The sequence below is a fragment of the Pyrus communis genome, chromosome 15 (genome assembly GCF_041283825.1).
Source record: "Pyrus communis isolate YQ-2024b chromosome 15, ASM4128382v1, whole genome shotgun sequence".
NCBI lineage: Eukaryota > Viridiplantae > Streptophyta > Magnoliopsida > Rosales > Rosaceae > Pyrus > Pyrus communis.
In genome coordinates, this window is record NC_142579.1 from 739,247 (window position 1) to 751,064 (window position 11,818).

General features: G+C 39.6%; 1 long non-coding RNA gene across 1 annotated transcript; it reads left to right on the forward strand.

Annotated features, from left to right (window-relative positions):
- The first annotated feature begins 227 nt into the window (after nt 1–227).
- On the forward strand, nt 228–2,210 carry LOC148690322 (uncharacterized). The gene is made up of 2 exons (XR_015957365.1): nt 228–1,599; nt 1,923–2,210. It is a non-coding gene; the product is annotated as an uncharacterized LOC148690322 (long non-coding RNA).
- Nucleotides 2,211–11,818: the final 9,608 nt, after the last annotated feature.

The window sequence follows — 11,818 nt, forward strand, 5'->3', positions numbered from 1 at the left end:
AATTTAACTACCACGCACCAACCGTACTGGGGCCTACTAGCTATAAAGGAAATTAAATTCAAGGACCATAGGATACACTTAAACCAGATCGCGATTTCAAAGGTGTGAACAACAATTTCCGGATCATGCGTGGGAACGGAATGTGGTTCATTGGTTGAAAATTGAACAGCTGAAAATGATTCCATCAGAATGAGCTTAGGATGAAACCGAGACCATAAAGTATCCGTCACTTAATTAAAATGGTACCCGACCTGGATTCAAACCTTCTTGGGTTTAAACTGTACCCCTAACATCAACACTTTTCGTCTTAATTATGTAAGTCTTGTCCTCTTACAAAAACACTCCGTCTCATGCGTTTGCTCAAACATCATTGCCGTAAAAAACACCCTTCCCATTCGAAAACTTGTTTCCTGTCCCAAACCCAGTTATAGTTGGTATGTGCTTGTGTTGTCCGACCTCACATAAGTTCTAAACAACAATGAAGAAAATCAAGGGACTTTAGTTGGAGGCTGTGCAATGGGTTCCAAAGAAAAGACGTACTTTTCAATTCATTTGAGCTGGATTTAGACTGCTTCCGCCATAACCGTTTGTAGATGCAAATGTTAGAAATTTAATAATTTAAATAGTAGTATTAAATTTGGGGTAAATTACACTTTCATACCTCAGGTTTTGGGTCTATTTCAATTCTTTACAACATCTTCAAAACATTTCACTTTCATACCTTAAGTACTATTTTATTTCAAAATAATTTATCCGTTACATTTTGGCAGAGATGCAATGACATGGTCTTGTCCTGGATTTGGCAATCCGTGCAGGGCAACATTGCTCACAGTATACTCTACTACAAAACTGCGACAGCAGCATGGAGGGACTTTAAGGATCGATTCTCGCAAGGCAACGATTCCAGGATCTATCAGATTCGACAAGAAATTGCCGAACACCGACAAGGACAGCTATCTGTTTCAGATTATTACACAAAATTAAAAGCTCTTTGGGATGAATTAGCATCATATCATGAGCCCATTACTTGTGAATGCGAGGGATCCAAGGCACATGCAGACAGGGAAGAGAAAGAGAGAGTCATGCAGTTCTTAATAGGACTGAACGAGAATTACTCAACCATACGAGGCTCTATATTGATGACGAGCCCACTCCCGGATACACGACGAGTCCATGGATTGGTTCTTCAACACGAACGCCAATTGAATGTGGTGAATCGTCGTGAACCCACTGCCCATGCAATGCAAACCAGTCATTCGACAGCACCAAAATGAGGCTATGGTGCCAACAACCCTAATTCACGAAAGACTTTCAAATGCAGCTACTGTGACGGAGGACATCCAGTCGAATGTTGTTTTTTCCTTATTGGCTTCCTTAAAGGACACAAATGGCACGGGAAGAATGTGCAGCCCAGAAATAGGCGTGCACCTCCAGCCTCCAACAATGTTGAAACACTACCGTTGCCAGCTGCTCAGATTGACCCAACCAAAGCAACAACCTCCAACAATCAACCAACGTTCACAACCGAGGAATACCATCAACTCATGGCCCTTCTTCGCAATAAGACTGGTACCAATCTGCCACTTGTACATGCAACAGGTATCTATACACCCAACTGCAATTTTACACAACATGATCCGCGTTCAACATTGTATTGGATCGTGGATAGCGGGGCCACATATCATATTTCTCACTTATCACCCAGCCATAATCACACTAAAACCCAACATGATTTTGTTGGTTTACCAAATGGCGGACATGCTGCGATTGAATCCATTGGGTCTATTAAACTGTCACCCAAGATAACCCTTGATGAAGTTTTGCATGTACCACAATTTCGTGTGAATCTATTGTCTGTGAGTAAGTTGACTTGGGCATTGAAGTGTAATGTGATTTTCTACCCGGGTTTTTGTGTTGTGCAGGACATGGCTACAAAGAGGATGATTGGCCTGGGCAAGCAGTTTAATGGACTCTACTACCTCACTCCAACACAAAACCCTCATCTCACCCACCATGTCAACCGTACCTCGGTACTGTGGCACCAACGTCTTGGGCACCCATCCTCAACTCCTCTTCACTCTTTATCCCAGACCATTCCAGAAATTATTTTTGATTTTACACATGTTTGTGATGTTTGTCCTTTAGCAAAGCAAACTCGTTCATCTTTTGTTTCCAGTTCAATAAAATCAGTTGCACATTTTGATTTGATCTACTGTGATATTTGGGGGCCACACCAAATCCATACACCCTCTAGGGCACGTTACTTCCTCACCATTGTAGACGACTTTACTCGTTTCACATGGGTTCATCTCATGCGATTTAAATCAGACACACAAACCTTGTTGCACTCGTTTTTTTCTTGGGTCAAAACCCAGTTTAATCGTGACATTAAAACCCTCCGTGCAGACAATGGGGGATAATTCGTATCTCTGCGATCGGTTTTAGACACACATGGCACCCTCTTTCAACACACCTATGCCTACACCCCTCAACAGAACGGGGTCGTTGAACGCAAACACCGTCACATTTTGAATGTTGCCCGTGCCTTACGATTTCAAGCTAACCTACCCTTAAAGTTCTGGGGGGAGAGTGTACAAACTGCCTGTTACCTTATCAATTGCCTTCCAACACCCTTGCTTTCTCATCAATCTCCCTATGAACTCTTGCATGGGATACTACCTGTATACTCTCATCTTCGGGTTTTTGGGTGTTTATGCTATGCTGACCTCCCTCCATCACCCACTCCCTCACTTTCTCCTGACATCCCTCTTTCACCCCCCCGACACCACTTCCTCGCCAGCTTCTGCGCCGTCTCCTCCGCTACCCCTTCTTCCCCTTTGTCGCTCCGACCGCATTAAACATCCACATGCCCATCTTCGTGACTATTAGACCCATCATGCTACTTTGCTTCAGCCCAGCGCCATCTCTTCCACCATGTCCGGCACGCGCTATCCCCTTCAACGGTATGTTTCTTATTCTCGTCTCTCTCCTGCTCACCGTTCTTTTGTTCATAATGTCTCTCACTTGGTTGAATCAGCCTCTTATGAGCCGGCCCGCCATGACCCTCACTGGCTTGCAGCTATGAATTCTGAGATTGAAGCCCTTGAAGCCAATCACACCTGGACTATGGTTCATTTACCCCCTCACCAACGCCCCATTGGCTGTAAATGGGTCTTCAAAATCAAGTACCATTCCGACGGTACCATCGAACGCTACAAGGCTCGCCTTGTCGCCAAAGGGTTCACGCAGCGCGAAGGCATTGATTACAAAGAGACGTTCGCTCCCGTTGCTAAACTCATTACTGTCCGCTGTCTCTTGACCATTGCTGTTGTTCGCAGCTGGTCTCTTCACCAAATGGACGTCCAAAATGCTTTCCTTCACGGTGCACTGCATGAGGAAGTCTATATGTTACCGCCTCCTGGTTATTGTCGACAGGGGGAGACTATGGTTTGTCGACTTCACAAGTCATTATACGGACTCAAACAAGCATCTCGCAGCTGGTTCCAACGTTTTTCATCTACCATTCAAGAAATTGGCTTTCAACAGTCTCATGCGGATTACTCGTTATTCACTCAGGTTTGTGGACACTCTATTACTGTGGTGTTGCTCTACGTTGATGACATGATCATTGCAAGAAATGATAAGGAAGCCATTAGTCAACTCAAGCAATTTCTTAGTGGATGTTTTCGAATTAAAGACCTCGGACCATTAAAATATTTTCTTGGTGTCGAAGTTGCACGGTCCAAAGCTGGGATCTCCATTTGCCAACGAAAATATACCCTGGACATATTGGAGGAAGCTGGCTTGCTTGGCGTAAGACCTGCCAAGGTACCTATGGAACCTGATTTAGTGTTGACGACAACAGGTGGTGATGCCCTCAAGGACCCGACTCGATATCGACGTTTGGTTGGAAAATTGATCTATCTTACCATTACAAGGCTAGATATTACGTATGCAGTAAATAATCTCAGTCAGTTCATGCAAGAACCGACACTTCATCACCTTAAGGCAGTACATCGTCTTCTCCAATATCTGAAAGAAGCACCAGGACAAGGGTTACTATTTCCTACGGTGAATCAACTTAATTTGATTGGCTACTGTGATGCGGATTGGGCTAGATGTCCGATCACACGCCGATCAGTGACAGGTTTTTGTATCTTCCTTGGTAAATCACTTGTGCCGTGGAAAAGTAAAAAGCAAGTCACGGTGACAAGATCTTCAGCAGAAGCCGAGTATCGCTCCATGGTTGCAACCACTTGTGAGCTTACTTGGCTAAGGAACTTATTGAACGATTTGCGTGTAAACCATCCTGAGCCAGCAAGGTTGTTCTGCGACAATCAAGCTGCTCTACATATTGCAGCGAACCCTGTGTATCATGAACGAACCAAACACATAGAACTGGATTGTCATACTGTTCGTGAAAGGATTCAGAGGGGAGAGGTCAAGACCTCTCATGTGCACACGGGACGTCAAATATCAGACATGTTTACAAAGCCACTGAGAGCACCTATCTTCCATTCGCATCTTGGCAAGTTGGGTGTTATTGATATCCACACTCCAACTTGAGGGGGAGTGTTAAAGGAAATAAAATAGTCAACTAACATATATGGCTTGGAGTGATTGTAGGACACAATAAGAGGATTGGATTAATTATAGTGATTGGTTGTAATTAGCTTTCTTTTACCTAGAATAGCATCGCATCCTCGTATAAATCTCTACCTATGTACAGCTGCTATGATATACAAAAATATATTCATACAAACAATTTATACTTAGTTATTATTATTAGGGAAAACTTGATATAAGTCCAATTTTTTGAGCCAATAGTAGGAATAGTCCAGTTTATTAAAATAAGTCCAATTGTTATATTTAATTATTTAATTATCAATAATTATCTGTTCAATGATAATATTTATTATAAAAATCAAATTGCTTCCCAATTATCTCTTTGCTTATTTCTTTTTATTTATTTTTTTGTTATTTCTCGTTCTTCCTCCTGCTTTAAAACCCATTTATAGATTTTATTTTTAACTTTTATAATCAACCTATATCATAAGTTAATTATATTTATCTACCTATATGACAAATTCTTTTTTTATAATCAACCTGTCACAGATTAATGTGTCTTACTTGTAGGTATGTTATGTTTTTTCTACCTTTTAATTAGGTTTCATATCTCACGTATAGGTATTATATACATTCATATATTTGTTACTTGAGTTAGGGTAGAAAGTTTTCCAGATAAATTTATGTTAGTATATTAGTTTTTTTATTATAAGATATTAAATATATTTTTTTGGAGTTGGAAAATGCATAATATTAAAAGATTTTAATTGATTTTTAATATTTTTAGAAAATATAAAATGAGTATAAAAGAAATAAAAACATATAATTAGATAATTGGACTCATTCCTAAAAATACTTTATGTGGCAGCCACGTCAGCACTTAACGGATCTATGGATGGAAAATGTAACGGATATATTATTTTGAAATAAAATAGTACTTAAGGTATGAAAGTGAAATGTTTTGAAGATGTTGTAAGGAATTGAAATAGGCCCCAAATTTGAGGTATGAAAATGTAATTTACCCTATTATTAATATTTAAATATTAAATATTCAAGTGAATGGAAATTAAAATAGAAAAATGGGTTAGTCTTGAATTGGCTATATATACCTTTGGTATATATCAGTTGGAAAACGAAACGGTTTCCTCTAGCTTTTCCACAAGGTTGTGATATGACTGTTGAACAAAGATTGCATCCTTTGTCTTTTCAAAGCAAACACAACCTTTGAAAAGGGGGCATGTCGAAACCTATAAATAGACCACCAAGTCAAGCATTCTAGATATAGTTTTGCATCTAGAAATCAATTAAAAATTAGAGTAGTTTAGTATCTGATAATGAGAGAGTTTAAACACTTTTGGTTCGTTGTTCTTTGTGGAGCGGAATGCTACTTCAGCAAAAAGAAAGATTGTTGTATCCTGGGAGACATTTGCCAATGCAAACCTTGAGGCACCACTAAGGGCAATCTTGTCTTAAAGTTGTAGAATCAAATTCTGATCTCTTAAGGTTCTTCTATTCCTTGTTATTCTTGCATTTATAGAAATTTTATTGTGTATTATTTAATAGTTTATAATAAATTATATAGCAGTTTTTCAAAGCTTTTTCCAATTGCAAATTTCCACCTTCCCTTGATTGACGAATTTGCGGCTGCAAAATAATAACACCTAAAATTAAGGCCAAAAGCCTCACACGCCCATGACGAACCCGGGGAGGGGGGCTTTGGCCAAAGAATCTTCGATGCAAAAGTTAGAATTCTGAAAAGAATGTGTTTAGAAGTTTGCGGGTAGCAAAAGCCTCATGAATTTTGGAGATAAAGTGGGTATTTAAAGGAGAGAAGAGGAGTATGGGCCGGCCCTCTAGTGTTTAGGGGTGGCCGGCCCTAGGTGGTATTTTGGGTGAGAATATTCCAAGATATTTGTGTAAACAAATATCTTGGAGTAAGTTGGTAAATATCCTAAATAAATGGGATTAGGATTACTTACTTGAAAGAGGTATTCTCTGATTAGGAATGTATTTATGATAAGAATAAGGAATTATCCTATTATAAATACCTTCGACTTTTCCTACGGGCAGGGGTGTCTTGAGCAGTCATTGATCTCTGCCTGCTCTAACTCAGCTGCGCGTGGTGAATGAGATTGCTCCCTACTCATTTAATAGGGTTAGTCTTGTTTTTCTTGGGGAATAATCCATGTGTCAACTCCATGATTTTTGGGATTATTTTTGGCTCCATAAATGTCCCACACCTGTTGGGCTGCTTGTAGGAAATGGCAGAAGGTGTAGGAATCCAAAGTTGTAATGGAGTTTGTGTCTCAATTTGATGTAGCGACGACAATTGGTGGTGGTTCGAGGTTGTTGCACCTTCTCAGTGCTTGCCGAGGAAGAAGGGAAAGGGATGAGAGTTTGAGAGATGGGAGTGGGGTGAGGTGGTAGAAAATGAGAGGTCCAAGAGGATTGGGGGACACGAGATAGGTGGAGTGGGGATCCCACCAGATAGAAAGAAAAAGTAGAAAAAAATCTCCCAAGAAAATATTAAAAATAATAAGGGCATATCTAGAATAGTGAATTTATCAAAAATGTCCTCAGTAATCGGTAGAATCTTCATTGTAGCTCTGAATTCGGTTCCGCTTGTGCCCACGTGTTCTTATCGTCGATTACTACAAGAATACCCTAAATAATGGGTCATACGTCTCACTATGCGATGGTCAATGAAAATCAACATTCTTGCCTCTAGGGGCATTTTCGTCAATTCACTCTTTTAAAATTAATAAAATTATAAAATTAGGGATGGGTTGTTACAGATAAAGTAAAATACTTATAAATAGTTCATTGTCTCTTAGTGTTACTTTCATTGGTAGTATTAGCTTTACTAATGTGATTGAGTATTCATTAATTGATGAATACATGCAGGTGTAGGTATACGAAAAAGTTCCCCAACTTGAGAAGCCCTTACATTACTGCAAGATGGTAGATCCAGCAGCTGCACTAAGAATTTTATGGTGGAAGACAATGAAGAAGTAGTTGATCCACGAGCAACTGTAGTTGTTTATAATCGAGAGCCAAGAGGTATAAAATTTTGAACTGTATGACTAAAAGTGCATGTGTGTGAATATTGTGTGCGTGAGAAATGTATTTATGATGTGTGGCTTTAAATGGCAGGTTGTGGGGATTAGAAAAATTGTTCCAACTGAAGCGGAGAGGAACACAGAGTACTAGATGTGGGTGGACGATGCATATGTTGTGATTGTTGAGTACTTGATTATTGACACAAATGATATCGGTGATTTGAAAATGTAGTTGAAAAAGTTGAAGGTGTCATTCACACGGTTGGCCCATGAGAAGGATATATCAGACAGGAATTTGGTGAAGAAAGTGGAAGAGCTGTCAAGCGTGGTGGAGGAATTAAGGAGGGTAGTACAAGAAAAACTTGTGGAAGAGAATACCGAGGAAGAAGATGAAGGAAAAAATGATGTGGAAGAAAAAATTGAAGAAGAATGAGAAGATGAAGAAGAATGAGAACATGAAAAGGGATGACGAAGCACAAGATGAAAAAGCAAAAGAAGAGGAAGGAGATAAATAAGTGGAAACAAAAGAAGGCCATGGTGGTTAAATTGGCAGTAATGTAAAAACTATTGTAGAAGAAGAAGAAATTAAAAAAAGAAAATTAAAAAAAAAAAAAAAGGTAGAAGAAGATGATGGTGGTGAAAAAGGGGTCAAGAAAAAAATGGTTTAGAGGGAGGGAAGGAAAAACCAGTGGGTAAGGAGGGGAATCAAGAGTAGGAATTAAGGGACAATGACAAAATGAGGGAAGGCGAGGGATCAAGAGGGGAAGAGGTAATGGGAGCTGTGGAGGAAAAGGGTTGGAATGAGTTCGTAGAGACTGTTGATTTGGCCAGTCCCTCAAATGTATGAGCAAAGGTGGGTGGTTTAGTTGGAGAACCGGCAACGGAGAAGTGTGAAGATGTCAAGGGTTCGGATGATGACGATATAATTGTAAAACAACCAATATAATAAAAGTGAAAAATATTTTTTATTGGAAAGTAAAAGTAATTAAAAACCCACGAAAAAATTTCCATCAGTTGCTTGCAGTTGTATTTGGTTATCCCCTCAATCCTTCTCTTCAAATATTTCTTTTTTTTCTAGGATGCAAAAGATTATTCACTGATCTCTCTCTATAAATTTGGTTTCAATTGAGTGGTCTGGTAGTTGCATTTGGTTACTCCACGAAATCTTTCTCTCCAAATTCATTTTTTCTTCTAGGGCACAAAACATTCCTTTGTTAATCTCTGTCTACATATTTGGTTTCAATTTTTAGGTGTCTATGGATTTTGATGACTTGCTAGATGGTGACGAGATGGACTCATGTGATGATGTGAATAAAGCAAAAAATAAAAAGGGAAGAGGTCCAACAATGGTAGATTATAACGTTGTGTCAAAGGCCAAACAAATTGGTGTTCAATTTAATGGCTAAGGACAACATTTAGGTGCTGGATCAGTGAGTTTGAGTTCATCGATAGGGATCCTTGCGAGATAAATTATGGGCTGTTGTGAAGGTAAAATGTGTAGTTGCAGATGTGCTCTTATTTTCTAACTATTTTGTTCTTTTATATTACATATAAAATATCAATTTACTTTTTGATGTTAATAAAGATTCATGGTTAATGCAACAAAAATATGATTTAGCAGCCTACCGTAAGAAGACAATATTAACACAAATGTCTGGGTGTTGGTCATGTATATGCATTCTGTTTAGTGTTGTTGTCTAGTCAAAATTGCTCGCTGCTTTCCAGCTAGCTAGGCATGCAAATTAAGAGCTACCCACATAGGTTTCCTGACAGCTTTATGCTGATGGTCAGATCTCAGCCCTTAATATTTTCTGATCAATTTGTAATATGACAAGTGTTCTTAGTTGGTAAGTAAAACAAATTGATGCTTTTAGGGAGCTAGGGTTCCTTTTCAATTGGGTTTTTGCTAGTGCATATTGTTTAGAGAGAGATATAGTATTTATGCTTCCACCTTTTTCCTCCCCCTTATTTATGAAACCCTAGTTGCAAAACTAAGTTCATGCATTAAACACCCAATCATTGTATATTAGGGTTACATTGTTTAAGGTTTTGCATTAAGTTCTTGGTCTAGTTTTAAGCTTTAAATCCATTTTTAGACCAAGCTTTTGGATTCAAGTTAGATTCTTCTTTCAACTGTTTAACTGGAGAATATGATTGGTCATTTGAATAGATTTTATATGTATATCATAAATCATATCATTTCGTGATTTGAGTTGATATCTGTACCATAAGGTGAAGAGCTCAAGTGGAGCTGCCACTTCGTGAAGACCAAAGGAGTTCATCTTACGTAAGGTAAGGTTGCACAAAGGTAAAACTGTTTAATAGATAGGGATCTAGGAATTGAGCTTGTGTGGTCCTAGTATGAACCTGGGTTACACTTTCAGGTATGATGCCCAAACATATGTCAGTAAGTGTAATCGAGAGCTTAGAGACTGACTACGAAATGCCATCACTTGGAAAAATGGATTTGGCTGTTAAAGATGCATCAAAGCTTTTCTGCTACTGCCACGTTTGTGTTGTTTGCTAAAAAGGAGGAAACTGCTTAAGTTTGATTTCTCAGCTGTCGTAGATGGAGCAATCAAGGATGTAGCTGCCAAGATCGAAGCTGCTATAGAAGAAGTGTCAGATAAGTAAACTATTAAGTAAAAAGTGGTTGCTGAAGGCAGGATGGCTACTAGAGAGCCCACGGTCATCCAAGCAGCTAAATGAGTAGTCTGCTCTATTTAGCTTATGTCATATTCTGGTGATCTTCGTATAATTTTATCAATTTCTATTTGCTAGAAATTTAATAAACTACTTTCTTCGCTTTACTCTATCTTCGTTTTTCTTTAAACTTTGCTTGCTTAAAGCGTCATGAAAAACTTTTAGCCATAGAACTGTTGGTTGGGCATGCTGCTTTGAAAAAAGTTGATGATCCAACAGAGTCACTATGCTCGTGAATTTTGGCTTCTTAGGGCATCGAGTTGTTGAGTTTGCCATCGGTTGTTGCCTTTTAACCATTTGTTGCTTAACTGATCTTCAAGTATTCGATCTTTTGAGTTGTGTAGCCTGCATCACAACATGATAAAGATTCGTAGAATATGAAAATTATTTAACTAATCACATCAAAATGAGTAGTTGTGTGGAAATACATAGGCAGTTTACCCCCTTCCTTTGAAGAGTATACCTAAATGGGTTTAAAGAATTAGTTTACCCTCTCGCACTAGATAGCATACCCAAATGGGTATCGGGAAATTAGTTCACTCTCTCATGCTGGAGAGAATATCCAGATAGATGTTGGCGAATTAGTTTACCCATTCGCCCTAGAGAGCTTACCCCGAAAGGCGTCGAGGGTATTAGTTTACCCTCTAGCACTAGAGAGCATACCCAGATGGATGTCGGGGAATTAATGTACCCTCTCGCACTGAAGAGCTTATCCATATGGGTGTCAGGGAATTACTTTACATTTTCGCGCTGAAAAGTTATGGGTGGTCAGCTGAGAATCTGAATGGATTGCAAGCTTCTTCACCGTTAAGTCTTTTGCTAGCAGGGGTTGGGGCCGGAAGCCAGAAGCTGGGAGCCGAATAGCGGGTAAACACAGATATAAGCACGGAGCTGGGGCCAGCTTGGGTCAAGTTGTGCGCAACAGGAAAAATTGAACCACTAAGTCTGCGGCGCTCGGCTACTGGTGATGTGCTGCTCCAGTATTGAATCATCTAGGGTGATAAGAACAAGACCTACCCCTGGTTCTTGGTGGTAAGGTTGTGTGTCATTTTGGTACCCGTCTACCCCCGGCCCGTCATTAGGCTGAGTTACTGTATTTGTAGGAACAGAAGTAATCTTTGAATTTGCTAGTGTATATGGGGTGGTTCCATCTGCTCGATCTTGTCAATAAAAGGTGAGCTGTTCATATAGGCTACGTCTTTTTTGAGTGCTACGTCAGTGGTCTTAATGCACTAAAATCCGCGTAATCGCTTAGTGATGAGTTTCTCTATTTCTTCTTGAATTTGCCTCTGCTAGGGCAGTAGAGCTTCTGTCTGCCCCCGGTCATGACCTGTTGGTCTAGGATGTTATTCCCTATGCTCGGTTCGTCTATCCCGCGGCTGTGGTGCATGTGGTCCATTCCTGGCAGGTGAGTAAGTTACTTGTAAGTTGCGGGTTGAACTTAAGCCAGATTAGGTAACTACTTCTCTCTGTCCGTCATGCTGCCTATT